The 21,104-nt window shown below is 48.1% G+C and overlaps 1 protein-coding gene across 1 annotated transcript in view; it reads right to left on the bottom strand.

Annotated features, from left to right (window-relative positions):
* Positions 1-16,404, bottom strand: part of LOC118098396 (cadherin-6) — a 45,651-nt gene extending 29,247 nt beyond the window's left edge. The window contains exon 1 of the mRNA XM_035142157.2: positions 15,946-16,404. The gene's annotated coding sequence lies outside the window, so the exon portion shown is untranslated. The remainder of the gene's footprint in view (positions 1-15,945) is intronic.
* Positions 16,405-21,104: the final 4,700 nt, after the last annotated feature.

The following is a 21,104-nucleotide window of genomic DNA, read 5'->3' as shown; positions in this document are numbered from 1 at the left end:
TTATAGCACTCACCCCCCACCCCACATCCCCTCACCCATCCCCCCTTGTCCCTGCCTACTTTGCTTGCATGGGCCCGAGCTGATATGCATTATCGCTTTTCGGGCTGAAAGCCAGTCACTTTGCATGTGTCCTCTGCCTGGCTCAGCACGGGGAGGGGATGGGGGGGGAGTGGGGGGGGCAGGTCAGCAGTGCGTGTGCTGATGGAGGCAGGTGAAAGTGAGATGGACTGTCAGGCTTCTTAATAACACCCGTGGAGAAATAGTCTCTCAGACCAGCGGCTCTCTACTTTCTCTGAGCTGTTTTCTATCTCAATGTGCGAGATGACTGGATGATTCTTGTTCCTTCTCTCCCCCCCTTCCTCTAGTATTTCCCCTTTTTTTTTATTTCCCCCCCATCTCTAACTCCCTGCACACTCGACTTTATGAATTTACTTAATTGACGCTGGTGAGGAGCATGTGGGACTTTGAGCTATTGATTTGCTCCAGGCTTCGGCGTGGTTGGAAATACCAGTCGGTCTCTCGGGTGGACTCATGAAGCTTTCTACCTCGAGTCCCCCAGCGCTGGGAAGCCGGCCTTTTCAATGGATTTCTTCATAATGTCACTGTGGAAAGCTAATGCTTGCACTGTATGGAGGGCTCCGCCGTCCCCGAGGAGCGTTCACCCCTTGACCACATTTGTCATAGCCTGGAAGCCATATTGTACAGCTCCATGCCCTGATAATTCTCCTGACAAGGGACCGGGAGTAAGTCAGCTAAAGCTTTATTTTGCTACGTCAAAAAAAAAAGGAATGTCACTCCGAGTTAAGAAGGCTATGGTGCCACATGTAGCCCAGTGGCTACGACAAAATGCCTGCCTCTTTGCATTTGCACTGGATGAGAGTGAGGTCAGAGGAAAAGATGGACGGAGACTTAGAGGGAATTTGAGTCCGTGGCTTCTCTCGACTTGAGTCTAATTCGTAATATCAGCCTTCTTCTTTTCTGTTGGCACCGAGTTAATTAACCGGATTAATGACAACATTTCTTATTGTTAAGAATAAGTCTGAGAGGTCACGGAGCACGAGCGCCCAAACAATCATTTGAAGGGGGGAAAAGCACTGGGGAGAAGTTAATTATTATTGCATAAATTGTCCCTTCCAAGCATCCATCCAAGTCCAACTTTGACCTTTTGTGCTTTCTGTTTTTTTATGGGAAGTTTTATCGCTGATTATTATCAACATGTCAGGTTTTGCAACTGTCTCCATTTTGCTTCCAAATGCAGCTGCTCTCACCGTCTGACCGTGTTGAGGAGAGGTCACGGTGACATAAACAGTCTCACTGTCACAACACAAATGGAGACAATGAACCCAAGTTGTAATTGGACACAGACAAAAGCACCAAAGTAGGACTGAGTGTGTCCTGGTTCCCCGGCGTCTTCCTCCAACACCCGCCCGCTGTGGGTGATTTCTGAAAAGGAGCCACAGGTCTCTCAGTCTTTCCCTTTTCGCTTTCCCAGGGAGCACCATCGTCATAATGAAGGTGTGTAATAGAACATGACACCGTAATTATATTCTCCCAGTTAAGAGGCAGTGTTTACAACAAGCACAAGGCTGCCTTTATTTTCTCACACTCCCTCGCTCTCTGTCTCGCTCCCTCGCCTGCCCCGTCTACGCTTCACATCATGTGCCATTTAATTGCATTAAAAAAAAAAATGCTTGATGAAAAAATGAAAAAAGTAAATTGCTTTAAATTGCCTGTCACAGATTGTGTGGAGTCGGCGTGGAGCAATAAGACTCGTGCATTGTTTTGGGTGCTGGGTAAGCAAGATTAATGCGTCGGCTGCCAATTCTTCGAATGCCCCGCGATTCCACGCTCAAAGAATTGCCTGGGATAACGTTTTGAATCACCACAATTAGCTATTAAACGTATCTATTGGTTTTATCGAACACACGGGGGCCGCGAGGATAGAGACAGCGACGCAGAGAGACCCACAAATGTATCTGTCAATACATATTGGATCTGGCCGGCTAATGGCCTTTCCAGTGCACATGTGTTATTACACACAACAGGCCTGGGTGGCATTTTAGGCTGATGCCGACTTGAGGGTGACCTCTTAGTGTACAGGCCTCCTCCTCCTCGTCTCTCTGTCTCACCTCCTCCTGCCTCTCCCACCTCCTCCTTCTGTTTTTTTTGTTGTTTTTTTTACCCTAACGAGGGATATGAGCGACAAGGCAAAGCACCCTATCGCGCCTGTTGAGCTGAAGACTTCCACAGCAACCCAGAAAGAGCCCCGGGGGTGCAATTAAAAGTGAGAGAGAAGAATGTCAGCCAGGGGGGCGAGCAAGGGGAAAGAAAAGGGGGGGGTTGGGCACTGGTGCCACAGGTAACGTGGTCATGTCACAATCCACAGAGGAGGCCCTTAAAGGCTGCTAATGTGCGGAGGTGTCTGCAGTAAGTCGTTCCAGCGGCTCCGCTCTCTCTGGCCTCCTCGCCTTCTCCTCCTGACCCTCCTCCTCTTCCCCCTCTTCCTCCTCCTCTTCCTCGCCTCATCTCACAGCGACTTTGTGAAGAAGCCTCGGACTCTGTGTCATTCACGATTCATGTTACTCTGCTCGCGGGACAAATTTACGGCTAAGTCCCAGGTGTGGATTGGGGAGCCGGTGCGCTCGACCCAAATCCACGGCTTCCCATTTGTCTCACTGCCCATGTGGGTTAGTGGTTCACAACCAGGTTTACCGATGGCAAAATACCAAAAAGCGGAATGAAAACAAGCCCTTGTGTGTTCCTCGTCTTTACAGCAAAACGGGTACAGATGCGACCACACAGGAAAAAAGAATCCCTCACAGCCCTGTCAATACATATTGATCTTTTATTTAGCTGAGAAACACAGTCTAGACACACTGCCGCATTGTCTTGGAAATAAGTTCCCCCCCCACACACACTCCAATGCGACGCACACGCCTCACAGATTAAGGCGAGGAAATTGATCACTAAAAAAAGGGAGATTTCAGACAGATGGGGGATATTACCACAAAGGAAAAATAAAAGATGTGTTCGGATTGCGGGAGGGCGGAATCATCAACACGGAAAAAAAAAACGCCGGCGAATAAACAGCTGAAAAATCCCCCCAGTCAAATTGGAATGCAAAGCTGAAACGAAAATTCCCGACAGGATGTCAGCACCTGAGTGCGAAGCACCCGGCGCCCTCGAGTCGAAAATTAGGATTCAGCGTACAACACTTGAACGGCACCGAGATTTAGTTAACGGTTCTCTAAGCCCTCTTTCTGCTTCTAAATAGCACATTAAGTTTCACCTCAAGACGCGTTAACAACACTTCAACGTACTCTTACCAATATCATTCGACGTAAAGGATCTTTTACACACAAAACTTTTATCACGACTGAGGAAATGTTGAGAAATAAACTTCTCTTCCCTCACGAAACAAACACGCGCGTGTATTAAAAGAGAAGCTCTTGGACGACCGGAGTAATGTGGTTCATCGATATCTCGATCGTACGTGACGGAGGTGACACTGCAGCCGTTGACTGGATGACGGTAACCCAAACAAATTAGCTCATAGCGTCCCTGTCAAAGGCAGCGCTGTGCCCACAGCATTCATCCCGGTGCACCGCTCCAGAGCTCAGTGCAAACACATTACCTTGCCTGGCTGCCCAAATGCATACCAAATAACCCATATAAATCATACAATCTGGGCCAAGTCAATGAGAGCCCCCTATTTTCCCTGTTTTCTAGTTATTTCCACGGTGCCATCATTCAGCAGAGCTCGCATCACTCAGGCCTCGGCTCTCACAGCCATCGTCGGAGTGGCCCAGTTTAGAACTCACAGAGGGGTCCTGAAGTAACCCTTCCTCCGGTGCACATGATTTCACGTCTCCACAGTCTGGACGAAATTGCGGGTTGCCAGCTCTCCGCACACTCCGCTCTCTCTCCTGCAGCTCACTCCCTCTTTCTTTTGTCGCTTTGACAAAAACAAGGTCGGGGCTTCGATGAACTTGCACCGGTGTTTATGGCAGTGTTTACCACCGAGTGAAACCGCAGTTGAAGAGGCCCCTTCAGCACATTATTTTAAAGGCCCCCTCCACTCCAGTCACTCCTCCTCTCGGCGTATTAGGGTAGCATCATTTTGTGCCGACTCTAGTGCCGAATAATGACTTTCAGCCCTGAAATATGGTTTTGAACTGTGTCATCGTAAACAACACGGACTCTCACTTTTTAGCGAGCCGTTTCCGATTCCACTTCCCCGAATTAATTGACTAAATGGGAGCTTAAAGTCATTATCTCCCCTCGCCAGTTCTCCAGTCCCGCGCTAGGGGCTAATAAATGGAGGTCTGATTTCGCTAAATGTCCTCTCGCGAAGATTAATAGCGCCTGGTACCCGGGTGGAGAACAGATGTGGTCGCCCTCGCTCCGCGGCAGAACAAATGGGCACGAGACGTCCTCGTATGTAAAGAGAAGAGAGATAATGGCTTGACGGCATTCATCCTGTGACGTGCGAGCAGATGAGACATCCTCGGTTGTTTGCCTTTCCTGCACATGTTTTGTCACCGGTGCGGCCGTGTGGTCTGACACAGTTTTCTTCAGAGAGACTGACAATGAGAGGAGAGAGGGGGGGAGGGATGGGAGGATGGAGAGGCTCAATGGTGGGGTCTGCTGGCTTCCTGCTTTCCCCGCTGTGGCCTTTGTGGTAATACACTGGTGGTTATGGGAGCCTCCGTCTCTATGCAAATCTGTGTTTGCCTCCCAAGTGCTTGTGTGTGGCGTGTGCAGTCGAGCGCAGGAGTCTGTATTTCTGAGCATTTAGCCCCTGCACTGTCTGGAGCAAAGGGCCAGAGCTGCATCGATATACAAAGAATACTCTCAATAAGTCCGTTAATTAAAATCTGTTATATCTATATCAATAGCGTTGTATACCTGTTATTAATACCGCCCTGGCAGCGTATTAGATCCGGCTGCAGCCTCTGCTTTTAAATGAATAGTGCGTCTGTGGAAGCAGATACATTGATTGGACGACTCAAAGGTCAGACTTAGCCCAGTGAATTGAAAATCAGTGAGGGAGTTGTGTTGCCACGTTTGTCTCAGCCTCCCCGTTGTGACAATTACATGAGAGGGAAGGACGTGGAGGCACATTTCCATCCCGGGCGTATATCGACTCTATCAGCGGGTCAGCGGCAAGACAGCTACAAACACAATTGTCACACAACACTAAATAATACATGGAGCTAAAACAAAGACATCACACACCTAAAATATGGCCCTAATAAAAAAAGCTGCGAGGAGAAAATGTGTTTCCCCCCTCGACGAAGAGTAATGACCTTTCCTCGAAGCCCACCATAAAATAACACAGCGACAGTTAGGAGCACCTGTTTTTACATTATTAATAGAGGAGGCTTCACACACACTCCAACGCCAAGAGACGAGCGACGGCACTCCGGCTTTTGACTGTTTTTAAATTGGACCAAAAAAAACTCTGAAACTGCACCCAACTAAAACCACTGAGGCATTCAAGTGGTAAGAAAGCCATTTGTCACAGGCAGGACTTCTGCCAGGGTATCAGCCCCGGCGCTGGGATGAGAAATAAAAACACAAATGAAAAATAATACAAATTGTATGAATGCCCGTTCAAGAATAAGCCGCACGATTTGTAATGGCATCTGAATTCAAATGCCTCGTATAAAAACACATTTCGTTAGCGATGCCTCCTGCAGAAATGAAAGAGGGATATTTTCTGTTGTTTCTTTTTCTTGCGCTTCACTGTGAATAGACGCTGCAGAGCTGCTGCTGGAATAAGGGTCTTTCTGCACAGTTTTCAATCCAATCACGTCAAAAGGGATTCAGGCGTCCTCGGAGATGAACAACAGACGGCCATGATCTCCTCTGACCTTAACTGTGACTCATGTTTATTTACCTCAGCTAGTTATCCCTGAGGGACAGATGCCTTCATCACTGAAATGAGCGCTGTGATGGGTAGCTTTTCTTTCTTTCTTTTTTTTTATTGCCACTCCTGGGAGCGGACGACTCTAATGAACAACGAAGCCCGATTGATCCCGGTTAGCATTTGATTCCACAGCGGTGCGGAGACACACGATTCAATACGCTGGCATGCCGCTGGAGCACCCCTTGAACTTTGCTGTACACACATCTTTAATCACGCTCACCTTTTCCTCATGGCTGCTGTGACTTCCAGCTTATTTGTAATTACCAAGCTCCTCGGGAGGGTTGGCTCAACAACAGGCCCCGGCCATAGGTCACGGAGAGACACTGTCGCCGGCCATATGGGCTCAAGGCCCAGGGGCAGGAGAGTGGGTGAACGCCGGCACTGGCATCGGGGAAGTTTTCCAGAATGGTCCGAGCGGTAGATTGAATTATTCGGCGACAGGAGACACAGCCTTATCGAGCAGCGGCCACATTGCACTGACGTTCTCACCCCAGTTTCTATTTCCCATTTCACACCTGGACTACTGCCAGATAGGATATGTTCAGCCACCTCGTTTTACCCCCAGATTCCCAATCGCCAGCCACCAGTCAAAAGAGGGTATAGTGTGTTATCTATCAGCACCTTGCACCCGCGCTGCACAACCTCCCCTCTATCCCCGAACCCGCTCCGGTTTCCCCCATCCCTCCCATCTTGTCACCAGCGTGGCAACAGCACGGTGTTATTACAGATAAACAATCAATACTGCATTAACGTGTCCACGGAGGCTACCTGCAGTTAAACAGGCAGACGGGGAAATAATTCAACCCAATGTCACGGGCGGACGTCAAGCCACTAATCTTGCTCAGGAACTGGAACACTGACATGTTATATCTCTATATTTATATATATATATACAAACATACGTGTTGTATATATCTTGAATTCAGGCCACCTTCCTTCATTCTCCTCAGCCATCATTTCTTTGTGTTTGAGGTCAGCACATACGATTCCTTTCCTTCCTCTCCTCACTGGTCACAGAATGAAACCCTACTGCATTATAGAAGTAATACCCCACTTTATAGCAAAGGTGACCATGGATATTGGAGAGCAGGGACCCATACGATCGATTTGGAGCGAGGAATGGAAATTTTAACATGATTCCCGGCCAGGCATTTTAACTCAGGAGTACTGGACCCTCTCTTTTGATGGCTGCTTCCAGTGCCAGTTACTATTTCAAGATTCTGACGGCGTCTTTATTTGAGGAAAAGGGGGCGGCGAGGGGTGAGGCGAGCCCCGGTGCCCGCTGACGGCTGTGTGGTCCTATTCCTCTTTGCGGAGCTTGTTCGCAGCCAATTTGCATCTACATTCCCAACGCCGCCATTGAGAAGAGGGGGAGACGGGTTTTTGTTTAGAACCTCTGTGAAAAAAAAAATGAAAACAAAGGCGTTCTTATGAGGAGGCTCAACAAATAGTCTCGGCCGCTCCCTCTTCCAGACTGGAATTAAATACTCCTCATTCCATTCCTCATGCAGTCGCCCCCCCCACAACCCTAACACCGTACAGGGGTATGAAATCCACACACACACACACACACACACACACACACACACACACACACACACACACACAAAATAAAGGAGATGGACTTGGCTGAATGATTGCGGAGACTGTTTACTAATACTGCTGCTCACTCTGCTTTATTACAGAGTGCCAGGCTTTCCATTACTGCAAAGGGAGAGAGGGGCTGGGGGGGGAGGAGGAGGAGGAGGAGGGGACAGAGCAGAAAGGAGAAGAGAGAGAGAGAGAGAGAGAGTGCCAACGTCAGATTAAAGAAGAAGAAGAAGAAGAAAAAGAAGAAGGGGAAAAAGAATGGCTCAGTTGATTTACACCTTCATTACTCTCCCCTAACTCTGCTTATTGCAAATCATGATGCTGCTTTATGAGCTGAATCCTCTATTACGACAAGGCCGGGAAGACAGTGCTTTAGTCCATAAAGCAACCGTACAGTAACCGCCACCCGGCAGCACCCGGCCCACTCATCCTGCCACCCAGCTGCCACAGGGGAAGGGAAGCAAGGCGGAGACGCAGGTTGCCGCCGCCGCCGCCGCCGCCGCCGCCGCCGAGGACCTGTTCCAGTGCACGAGCTCTGAGCTCGCTCGCCGTCCCCTTCCTGGCCTCGTGCCCGCGGACAACACACCCAGAGTTCCCTGAGCCAGATGCCGAGGAAGTATGACTTAGTGAGTGCAAAGCTGTGTGGCTACACCGGGAAGGAACACACAGCGAGTGTTTAATGTTAAGTGAGCTGTGCCACGTTTAAGTCAACAAACATGTGGAGGAGTGTGTTTACCACGTCCCCGCCACCGAGCGAGGGCGAGCTGCTGGAGCGTTTACTCAAAGAGCTTTTGGGGGAATATATGTGTGTATTTAAATAGAGAACAGACTGTATCTTTTAACTTTTATTTGTTGAACCAAAGGGAGGTCGGCGGAGCACTGCTTGCTCTTTTACCCGCGATGATTGAATTTGTTTTTTCGTGTGCGTATACGCGCGGCGAGCGGGTGCAAGACGAAGGAGTTGCAGGAAGGCGGGTGCAGGACCTAATAAATCAGCTGATAAGTCGAGGCGTGTAGGTGAGCGGCGGTGTCAGCGTGCCGATGTAAACAGGGCGCGGGGGGCAGGAGACACACTGGATGGAGGTTTGTTATGTGTATGTAGCACGCTGCTCCGGCCTGGCCTGTCTGACTCCCATCTGGAACAGGGTTGACAGAAAAGTTGACAGATGCTTCGCCAACGTCCATTATTTATGAGACTGAGGAGATCCACACTGCATTTCACAAGTGTTTGCTTCTGCTAGGTCGAGTTCCGACATTGTATTCTCTGAGAGCACACACACACACACGTGGTTGTTTCCCGGTGTTTGTGTAGGAGGCTGATGAGTGGCGAGCTGAATGTAAAGGTCCTCGTCTGCACGAGTGTGTGCTTACATATACCTGCGTTCACTCCACCTGCCTCTGCGAGTCTAACCCTTGACCTCTGGAGTGTCACTAACTCCCCGGCAGACAGACGGCCCTTCAGCTCCCGCTCGGAGGACCAGGGCCGACTCCAGCTCTCTTAAAACCCACTTAGAGGCTTACAGCTGGGAGGCCCGGCCATCGGATTGAATTAAGGCTATGATTAATTGAATCTAGTGGTGAGTAACTTGAGTGACTGATGTCTCGTAGGACCAAAGGTCTAGACACTATGCTTGAGAATAAAGCTTTATTCATCCATTCAGTGACATCACAGGCTGTTTCAATGCGCCTCAGGCATTGGTTGCCTTTAATATTAGCGCTCGGAGTGCCGCTTTAAGCCTAATACCACCAGCAGCACGGCTGCAGCTGCTAAGAGCACCGATGATAATGAGAGGCACAATATAATTAATACAAATGGAATGTTTAATGCAATTTTTCCATTTCAAAGAAATTCCCCTGGCATTTTCCCCAATTCAACTCTCCTGCATTGTCCTCGGGCAAACAATAACCCAAGTTTGGCATCGCCTTCATTAGATCAAACTCAATTATTGCAAAGCACTTGCAGCCCCCCTGCAGCAGAGGGCTGCCTGTTACAGCAACCTGAAGGTCCTGTGGCAGGTCCTGCCCCATTTGTCTTTGACGGACACCGACGTCAAACAGTAATTGGACAGGTACACACCCGATGTCAGTTAGTCATGTCAAGCAGCCCAGTGTTCAGCTGCTGGGGGTCTCAGGGAATGACCTCGGGAAGAGGACAGGGTTCCCTCACTGTCTGAGAGACACCCTGGGTTTTTTATTCTCTATACAGAAGCAGGCTGCGGTGACTGTAGGTCGCATGTTGAGGCCGAAAGCTCACATTGTGACCATCCCTCAGGAATATACCGTCTCTGAACGGTGCACACGCTTTGATTCGGCAGGTAGTTTGTGCCGAGGTCTTTCTATTCCTCCCGCTCACAATGAACCATCCTAATGTTTTGAGAGGTTGCAGAACAATGGCAGAAACCTCTCTTTTCTCACTCTGGGGATAGAAAGTAAATAGGACCTTTGCTGATGTGTGTGCCCGTTCATTTACAGCACCTCAGAAGACAGCGGGCACATTGTACCTCCACCGGAGGAAAAATGAAAGGAGAGAACTCACAAAGGCATTCTGCAGGACAATGGTGCAGCGCAGGAAATGGGCACACAATGGAGTCCAGATATCATTCACAATATAGACAGGAGCCCATTATCCACAGGAGGAGGGGCCCATCCGAAGGTGACAGGTTTGTGAGACGGAGGAATTGTGCGCACGACGCTGCCACCAGGACAACAGAGTCCCTAAAGCCTAACCTATGAGGACAGGTTTTCGCGGTGCCGCTGCCCGCTGGGTCGAGGTGTTACACGTCATCTGCAATAACCTGGATCATTACTCCTGGAGGCTGTTAGAGGGGAAAATCACATCACTCCGCTTTCACCGCTGCCAAGAAAAATTGACACGCTAAAAGTCACACAAAGACACACCTCAGGTTTTTTTCGCACACACACACACACACGAGCCCACAGACGGCGTCACTGTCACCGTCTCTGCTACTTGCAAACAAACACACACACAAACACACACACACGGGCGCGTAATTACACACCCGCAATCTATCACACACTGTCAGTGGTGTCTGGGGGGTTAACATGCCAAGTGGCATCCCAACAGCGTCCCACCAGCCAGTGTTGCCTGAAGCTGACAGCTCTCACTGTGGCTGCCTTGCAGGAGTAAAGTAAGCATCATTATCGCCTCCTCTCCCCCCCCCACACCTCCGCTACTTGGAACAAGCACAACGCTCTTTCAAAGTCTCCCCTTCTTCCATGCAGCGCCCGACCCTTTTCCTCCACTGCCTTCTGTCTTCATTGTTGCTCCAGTCAGGCACTAACGCTCCTCGTCCTGTGGCTGGAGCCTCTGATCTCCTATTACCCTCTCGTCATCTCACAGTCAATATTACCCCCCCTCCCCTCCTCCGTCCGTCCTGAGCAGCCCTCCTCTCTCCTTCCCTTTGCTTTCACAAAAGTCTCAAAAGTCAGACAGACAATGTTGCCCCCCCCCACCACTCCTCAACTCCTTCATGCACTTGCTCGTCTTCCATACACTTATTAACTGGCTGTCATGTTCAGCAGCCTTCCCCTAGACAGTGTTTAGCGTTCCTCAGTCCACTTACTGCAGCCAGACTTAAGCCTCTGGGCTTTGCACAGACAGGAATCCAACTAGAGGGGAAAGTTAGGACCTGTGGACATGATCCGTCTGCTGCACTCACTCACTCACACTCGTCCTCCTGCAGCAGCGGCGTCAAACATGCATGTTGTACAAGACCTTTAGTGCTTTGTAATAATAATCTCAACTGTATCTGGGTTGGAGGAGATTTCCCCCACTTTGACAGTCACTTTAAATTTAAAAAAAAACTATATTTTTCCTGTAATTATAATTAAATTAGGTTTTAGTTGCATCCTCAAGTTTTGACACTGCCCCCGCGCTGGAGTAGAAAGTGTGCGAGCAACTCTCAGGATGTGACTCTGGCAAATCTATCTCACTTTTAATGACTGGAGTGTTTTCATTTTGAAAAGTTAATCGCTGGGTTTTTATTTAACTATTCCCAGAAAATTATATCGTCACCTCCTGTCAGCAGGGCGTCGGAGTCACTTATGACATGTCCATGAAATTTGGCGGCGAGCTCAGCCCGGAGCCACGGAGCAGTTGATTAGATTTTGATAGTGATCTGGATCTGTGATTTCCACTATTAGACGATTATTGTTTTTTATTTTTTTCCCTCACCCGCACATATTGGATATAGAGATTAAATTCCAAATCCAATCCGGAGCCTAACGGTTCGCTGGCAGGGTCAAGAAATCGATTTCACCTCACATTTGAGAAAGAAGGAACGTGTCCTTGAAGGTGGCTTCCTTCCTTCCTCCTTTCCTTCCTTCCTACTTACTTTCCTTCCTTCCTTCCTTCCTTCCTTCCTTCCTTCCTTCCTTCCTTCCTTCCTTCCTTCCTTCCTTCCTTCCTTCCTTCCTTCCTTCCTTCCTCTCGTACTTTTGATGACACCCAGGCAGGATTCAACTCCCGCGGCTCAACTCGGCATAGTGAGGTAGCTACAACACTGGATTTGTCGTCTGCCCCCTCCCTCCTCGCCGTCCCCCCTTCCGAGGGCAAATGGTGTAAGAAATGAGACGTGGCTGGTGGATAGACTTTCATGCCCCTGCTTTACCAGTGTCATTTCCGCAACTCTGAAATTGTGCCATGGTCTACAGGGCTTTGTTGTAAATCACTATCTCCCACTGTCAGACTGCAGTCTGCTGCACACTGTGGATGCCTGGCTTTCTGCTGCCTCCTGGGTGACTAATATATCTTGTTAAATTGTGCTGAGGAGCGTGCGGAGAACTGTACACCTTCCGTCTTTGTACTATGTTTGCTTGCATTTCTTTTTGCCCGTGTGCGCTTTTACTGTGCTTGTACTTCACATTGTGTGTTCGTGGGTCTGAGTCCGCGTGTCATGACTGAATAGGTAGGTGGGCGACGTTACGTTTGCAAAAATATGTTCGCTAAACTCCACAAGTCTGTCAGGCTTTGTTGGTAATTCAGTTAGATTGCTATTCGGCCAGCTCCCGCTCGCCGCCACTACAGTATCGGGAGTTGTGAAGCTATCTCTCAGCCACTTCATAATTAGAAAAGCTGTGGAGCCAAGCCACAGTTTGAGGGGGAAGAGGGAGGGAGGAAGAAAAAAAGCTGCTGGCAGACTGCATTATTCAACATTGGCAGCAATTTACTCTGTTTCCCACCCCAAAGACATGAATCTAAGTGATTTCATAGTCACATCCGTCCTAGTGTGCCACACTGTATAAAGCTGGACTCTTCTCTTATCACCGGCTTTTAAGCCTCGCACTGTACACAATCCTCTGCACATACGGCACCGCACATATCTGTCCCAGCACTTTGAAAACAGATTTATGAGTGTATTTCTGTGTAATTGGTGTTCTCCTGCACAAAGCCGGCAGAGATAATTACCCATTGTTAAGTGAGGTGTAAACGGTCTGATCCATGTGTATTTATCTTCTCGGCACACGGAGAGCAGAATGGGCCTTTTTTTGGGATTCAGGCAGACTCCACGGTGACGTTCTACTCTCTTGGCCACCGACCAGCTTTTAAATCCCTTTTTCTGAAACCTGTCGAGAAACAGCCTCTCTGTGGCTTAACTCTTTATCGTCTAATTCCTGACGTCTTATTTAACCGTAGAAAATTCAATCTGGGGCTCAGGTTGACCTTCAGAGAGAAGGTGACGACGACCCCTTCCTGTGGCAGGTTTAAGTAGAAAGAGACGATGTGTGTGTGGCGGTGGATGCTTTGTTTTGGTCTCTGTGCAGCTACGGTTCTGGCTGCTCCGTAAATAGGCATCTCTGAAGGGAATCTGTCTCATTAGCGAGGAGCAGATAGAAAGTTGTGCATTGTGCCGGCATGAAATTTGCTCCACTGGTCACATGAAGCCTCGAGAAATAAAAAGATAACGTCACGGCAGGGGGGGAGAAGTCAAATCTGCCATTCTGAGTGAAGTGGCTAAAGAAGTCGGCCCTGTGCAGCGAGGGGGCGCAGCCTTAGAAAACAAAATAATAGAAAAGAACCTGTTGGCTGGAAGAACCATCTCCAAATGAATATTTGGCACGAGAAACTCCGAGGAGGAATCCCGGAGCAGCACAAACGTCATGATTTATTATCACATCACACAGACCGTGACTAATGCACTCAAACAATCAAGGTGCATCTAGTGAGCTACGAGGCCCAGGGGTGCTCTCTGCCACCGACTTCAGACATTTGTAAGCAAAGCACACACGCGCTCGAGCCACTCGCTGCAAATCTGAGCCCAACAAATGTCCGCAAGTATCCACACAGACTGGAGGAGAGGAGCCGAGGCCGGAGTCGTCCCCCACAGAGACTCGCAGCGAGCAGCAGCCACTGGGCTGTGGTTTTATTAGCTCCAGATGCCGCCGTGCAGAGGACTCGAAACATTCACTATTATGAGCGGGACACATCAAAATGATGCAGCCCATCTGGAGCACAAATAATGTAATCAACTCGGGTCACCGGTCATCGTCGTCTGGCCGTCGGGTAAACCCGCCATCCCGTGACGTCACGGCTGACGGGGACGGGCTGGAGCCGGCAGATTGAGACTTTTTTGGAATATCCCCTAAGCTGCAGCGCACGACCCGCGGAGTGGAGGTATTCGGGAGAAGGGGAAGATGAGAAAGATGAAATGTGAGGGACTGTCGACTGTAATCTGAGCTCGGGGTTTTAAAAAAACGCACGTCTCTGATGTGTCTATTCCCCTGCCTGTCAAATCAGCTCTGCAATCTCACTTTTAACGTCTTCATGCGAGGCAGTCATACACTCCAGACCATAAACACTTGCATGCTCCCTACACACACACACACACACACACACACACACACACACACACACATAGAGGAATTCTATTTGCAGAGCCGTTAAATATTCAGTACCTGCCGTGTTTTCTGTATGACTTTGATCAGTCACAGATTCTACTCTGTCCCTTTCATCTCTGAACTTCAAACCATCGTGTGAAAAACCTGGACCACAAAACCTGCTCTGGCTCAGTCGATCTCCTTTCTCTCCGAGCTGCTCTCCGCCTCATGCAAACAAGCTGGAAGTGGATCCAGTGACGAAAAGCACAATGAAAGAAGCAGGGAATCGTCTCTAGGCCTCGTTTTTACTCACACCCTGCATTGTTGCCCAATCTCCCCTCGTGAGCACGAGTCCTTGTTTATAATTTAAAAAGTGTGTGTGCACAGAAATGCTCATTGTGGGTTAGCTATCCCCCCCCGGGGGGTTTGACAACTCCCCCAAAACAACTTCTCGGCCGCCTTCCGGCACATTACCTCAGGCTGGTGCAATAACTAACATGGAGCAATCTGCAGGCGACAGGAAGGACAGCGGAACTTTCCCGAGCTATGGATTCAATTTTCAGGATTGCACAGCGGCAACAGGCCTGGAAGATTCATATCAGCAGGTCCTGCCCCCCCCACCCCCCCATCACTTTGTCAATACCTGCAACTTCTGAGCAAAGAGGCCAAGTTAATTATTTGATAGCCCGGCCTGCATTATTCAGCGGGCTCATCAAATATTCACAGCCACATCACTGATATCATGTTGTTGTCAATAACGCTGGAGGACATGTTGTTTTAGAAAACTTGAGTCAACTCCACGAGTTCTGATCCCACCACCACCACCACCTCCATCATCTGCACCACCACCATCATCTGCACCACCACCCAACCCAGAGCAGAAAACAGACAGGCAGCTGATCTCCAACTGAAAGGACAGAAGAAGGGCAGCAGAGCATCAATGTGGGACTGCAGGAGAGACAAGTCATCCGCCTTTATCACAGCGCGCTGTCCCACCTGCATCGACCCGCATCCCGTGGATCCGCCACCGGCTGCAGGAGGATCATCGGTGTGGATGGATGCAGCGGATCCACGGACACACACAAGCGTGAAGGGGGGGGGGGAGGTGGATAAAGCTCAGGAGCGGTGGATCAGGAGCTCAGGCCCCGCATGGCCGCGTCACTTTCAGCGCTAACGTGCAAAGGGCACGTCTTCGCTCCGTGTCCGCACCATGAATGAGCGTGACGCACGGAAGACGCGCAACCAAACGCAAAAGTTGCCGAAAGCAGCTGACCCGCACTGTGGCCACGCAACGAACACGGGGAAACCAAACAACTTCCCAACGCAAACTCAGTTCCAGTTCAAACGCCTCGACTTATCCCACTAATTAGTCTGCGACGCACACGGACTTCAGCGCACGCACACGCCCTGATATACGCGACACAGCAGTTTTCACATCATTGAATAGAGAGAGAGGAGCTCGGGATGAAACACAGAATAAAACCCGACTCGTCACGAGGCTGCAGCCGCGGCACCGTGCACCGGTTTGCGTCCGAGCGCGTAATGTGGCACAAAACGACGCCAAGAGTTAAAGAAGCAGCGCTCACCTGATAATGAAGTTTATTCTCGGAGTAAAAAAAAATGTTCCGGGGGCTTGGTGGTGTCGGGAGGAGAAGAGGAGTGTATCCGTTCGCTGCAGATTTTCTTTTTGTGTGTGCGTGTCTGTGTGAGAGAGTGTGTGTGTGTGAGTGTGAGTGTGTGTGTGCGCGTTTTGTTCCACCTCAACTGCGCGTCTCAGTCGCGCTGCATCACTTCTCGCTGTGTGGATGTCAGGGAGGCTGAGAGGAGGCTGAGGGGACTCAACCCTCCCATTGGCTGCCATTCAGCAGTCCCCAGCACCGCACACACACACACACACACACACACACACGCACACACACACAAAGAAAGGAGAGAAGAGGAGGGGAGGTATATATATATACACCAAAAAAAAAGAAAAACGCACGACGGACAAAAACAAAAGGAAGATGGACGGACGGGAGATTGGAGCTGTGGCGCGTGGTGGTCATTTGATAACAGGAAGCGTTTGTGCACGCGCCTCGTTCCCGTGTTTTCGTTATTCTCCGTCGTGCACACGCTTCCTGATTGATAGTTGCAGAGTCAGAGGTTGAGTGTGGCTTTGCCATCAGTCAATACTCGGTTACTTTGGTAAGGAAAAGCCCGTGAGCCGCAGATCACGTGTGATCACAACAGATAATTGAATTTGCTCTGCGTGAGGTAAATGGGTAAATGCACCAGCAGCTATATCAGGACTAATTAACACGTTGAACACAGCCTATAGTGTTGTCAACTGTGCTCCTCCTGTTTTCATCCTCCTGTACAAACTTAGTTCAGCTCCAACAACAACACAATCAACTCCGTGAACCACATAACGTGAACGATGCGTGGCTCTGCTGCCTCTGTGTTAATACCCCCTGCTGTGTCTGCTGCTAACAGCTCATCACAAGTTCAACTCCTGGTTTTATTACTTGCACAACAACTGGTGGTTGTTATTATTAGCGGTAAATACATGCGCCTCGTTATCACCTCGTTTATTAGGTACATGTGCACCAATGCAAACCCACAACCTAGAAGACACACACACGGCAATGAAGACATAACTTATAACCTACTGTAGAGTATTTATGTCTGTTTGTGTCATTTTGTTTTTATATTTTAGTCTGAAACGTGTCAATTGCTTAATTGTATTCATTGGGGTTTAATCATTTTTAACGAGAGTGGCACTGAGAGCATATCTCCGCCCGACAGTCTCCTCATGAAACCACAATTTAAATTCACTAGATCCATTTTTCTATCCATTTTTTATCAGGATCCACAAATTATTCTCTGAGAAATCAATGGAAATGTGAAAAAAAAAGGGTTTTGTGCTAATTGGTCCACTTTGCATAATCTTAAAAAGCTTAAAAAACAAACCAACAAACAAAAGGACAGTGGTGATGACATCACGTCCTCAGTGGAGCTCACACCTCGACCTCAGCCCCCGAAGTTCCATCGAGCTGATCCACATCTCACACACTCATCGATACTAATCTGCTGAATTCATTAATTATTTTTACAAGAATTTGGTGCAAAATATCAAAAGAATATCAATCCTGCCCAGGTCCCTGTTCAAATTTAAGTAGAAAATAATAAATTAATAATAATTCATAGCCTGCTACAGTTTTTTTTCAGCCTCCTATGGTTCGACTCTACGAACCAATTATTCTGTTATTTAAAGTTGGTTGAAAGACGAAACTTTCTGCAGGTGCTGAGGTGGTGAGAGTGTAGAAGTCATGTGATCTTTATGGTCCATCGACGCTCACGGCCCCGTGATGGCAGAGTCTCTGCCTTTTTTTTTTATTTGGAGAGGGCTGGATGGAAATCTGATTACTGAGCGAGCCTGTAAACTGCAGGATTTTAAAGTAATCAAACTAATGCAGCTCATAAATGCTTCATCCAGCGGCCATGCCCAGACCAGATTACTCACTGTAATCTCTTATATTTGTGTGTTTGTAATAAACTCTGTCAAAGCGTCACCATGACTGTGTCTGGGTTTGACTAATTACGGAGGAAAGAATCGTCGTGTTCTCTCATGGTCACGATTAAACGATGGAGAAAAATGTTTTTGTCAAATTTTACGGTTTTAAGATCGAGGAGGAAGCTCACGTTAGAATTCAATAAGGCAAATGTGCCATAAAAGTCAAATTGACATGTTGTTACATAGGGAAGCAAAGCAGGCGACTGTCTGGAGCCCCAAGCTGAGTTTGTCCACAGCAATGACAATATTGTGAGAAACCCCTTTAAATTGTAGGATTGGCTACAAGAGACATTCGATTTTGGTCAAAAAAAACCAAAACCAGGTCGCGTGCATCTAACTTTCTGCCAAAAGCTTCATATTTTTAAAGATCTGGTTGACGTCTGACGCCGTGTCCACACGGAAAAACCTCTCGTCCACGTAAACGCTGTTTAAGTCACTAAAACAGAGATTCTTACAAAACAGAGGGGGAAGTGTATCTGTTAAAAAATATCTGCGATTGTGTAGACGAGGCAAACGTGTGTGTGTGTGCGACGGTTTGGGAGGTTTGCACTGAAACTTTATGACGTAACTATAATTCAGGTGTTTGCAGAGTCTGCAGTTTGACAGATTGGAATCATGTGGTTTTGGTTTCATGTCTCTGACTTCACGTCCACGCGCCAACTTCATCGCACCTCCCATCCTGAGACGAGGGGGGGGAAATCCCAGACGCACTTTCACAGTTGTTTCTCTCGGTTCAACTTAAAGCTGGACTCGCTGCTCTTCCATGTGTTTGCTGGTCCAACGCCTGAGTCAAGTTCTCCGGCTGCAGACGCTGAGAGGAAGTTGTCTCTGGCTGCTGAAGTTACATCATCATCTTTTATCTGGAGAAAAATCAGCTGAATGTGTTGTTTGTGTTGTTGATACGACAGAAGAAACACAATATCAATGTTATTATGTTTAACTCAAGGATCCCGACAATGCACAAACATGTGTTTACTATTTAAATGTATGTAATAATGTCAGTGATACCCAGTTAGTCGTGTGTGTTTGTGTGAGTCTCCCGCGCTGACCTTTAACACACTGTTGTTGAATAGAGATGTGACATTTTGTCCGAGCGTGAGATGTTTTATTGTCGCGGAGGTAACGAGCAACCACACTCACATAATTAAGTTCTGATGTCACGAAGGCAGTTCGCTGTTATCTCCCCACGATTAGATAATTACATTCTACACACAAGTAAACAAAGTATGATTTCTAAAGATAGCGGGATAATTAAGTTGTGATCTTAACACAACAGGAGTGAAATTTAAAAAATGAGCCGCTCCTCCACTTCGTTAACCCCTTTGGAACCTGATTTCATATTTTATAAAAACAGTGGGAATCATAATTTATCAACTCACAGGTTTTAAACGCTGGAATACAGAACTCGATCCTTTATCGTTTAATCTGTCATCATTTTTCAAAACACGGCTTCAGCGCGAGACGCGAGCCACAAAACATATGTCACGTCTAATAAAAATGTAGTGCACGTAAAATGTGCACTATGAAGATGGAAGGGGAAAGTCTGCGGGCGTTTTATGGTTTCAGTTCTCCCTCTCTCTTTTCCTTTTTCCGAGCCAAAGCCCCCACGCTGTGCACGCGTTACCACCCATGCAGTGTTTGTGTCATGATGACCACTGGCTGCTGTTAGATTCATGAGTTTAATCCCTGGAAGCGCTCCAAGCATCCACTTTGCTGCTGTCCTGTCCTCTCAACCAAACATCAAACTCTTGCCTATAGCGCAGAATGCAGCGAGCCAAGGGGATGTCTGCATTTGGCATCACGTTCTATCAGGAGATCAGCCCGGGATGAATAACCGCTGCCCTTGACTGCATCATTGCCACTGAATGAGCTTACACTGCCTCAGTATTTTGTGCAGTTTATTTAACAGCCTGCCTCCGTAAACATATCACAACAGTTGGGGAAGCAGCGTCTGCACACACCGATTCTGTCCCGGTGACAAATCTGCTGTTTGTTAAAAAAAACAGAAAAAGTGCTCGTCCTCACGTTGTAATCGGTGCTGCCGTTAAAAATTAACACAGATGAATTATATCACAGGATCAGCGTTTTTTCCACAGATTCAAATTATGAAGGTCGTGGCACGTTCAGTGAGACAGGTTCACAGACTGAAGAGTGAAATACAAGTTCCCACGTGACAGAGAACTGCATTGTGGGTACGCACGTGACTGCAGCAGAAGCCGTGAGGTCAGACTCTCTGCGTGGACGGTAACAACTTTATGGACGACAGCGTCGCACACAGCTGTGCAGAGCAGCAACAGAGCAAAACACCGAGTTAGAAATCTGTTGTGTTGTTGTGTTTTTTCACAGAACTGTGGCAGCACAGATTAGATTACTGTGGGTTTACGCAGTCTAAATAATTATGCTTGGATTATTAAATTACGAGCAATTGTTGTGTAAATCCTAAAGTATCTGCAGGATTGGTTTTGTATAAGACTTCCTCACGGTGCAGCAGGAGACCCAGATATTCATCCTCATGCACCATGTGTTACTTTAGAGGAAAATGACATTTATGGGGCACGGAGGTAGACAGGAGATGCAGAGGGCAACCTCAGTACAAATTCATGCTCCTATTATCCCTGACAGCTGCGATACTCCCGGATTTGTCAGAGAAAGGAGCTGTTCAAAAGCAGCAGATCTGAAGATCCGACCTTATTTGTTACCGACGCTCGGCGCCTCTCTGTTTACAGACGTCCATATTTCATTCATCTGTGACTCGACTTGTCAGTCTGCGTGAGGAGGACAATAAAAGTGGAAGATAAGGTGCGTTCGCGCCGCCTGGAAACAGTGAATCCGTCCGACCCGATCAGAGCCAGTTGTCTTTGCATCCGTCATTACCTTCCGCAGAGAAGGTCACGTTTTCACCCCCGGTCCCTTTGTTTGTTTTTGAGCAGGATTACGCAAAAAGTATTAAACGGATTTGCACAAAAATTGGTGGAAGGACAAAGAAGCCATAAAATTTGGCCTGGATCCAGGACGTTATATCATATTTTCACTGATTTCTCAGAGAATAATTGACGAAGCGTGATTCTTTTCCATAAGTGAGAAGGAAATCCTCTTCACTTCTTGACTCTGGGTTGAGAAGGTTCCAGGGTTTCTGTGCGTGATGATTAAAAAAACTGGTGTGCAAGATCTTTTAAACTATTTTCTTAG

Source organism: Hippoglossus stenolepis, chromosome 19 (genome assembly GCF_022539355.2).
Source record: "Hippoglossus stenolepis isolate QCI-W04-F060 chromosome 19, HSTE1.2, whole genome shotgun sequence".
NCBI classification, from domain to species: Eukaryota; Metazoa; Chordata; class Actinopteri; order Pleuronectiformes; family Pleuronectidae; genus Hippoglossus; species Hippoglossus stenolepis.
The sequence above is the reverse complement of the archived record's forward strand: the minus strand, read 5'-3'. Positions and strand labels throughout refer to the sequence as shown.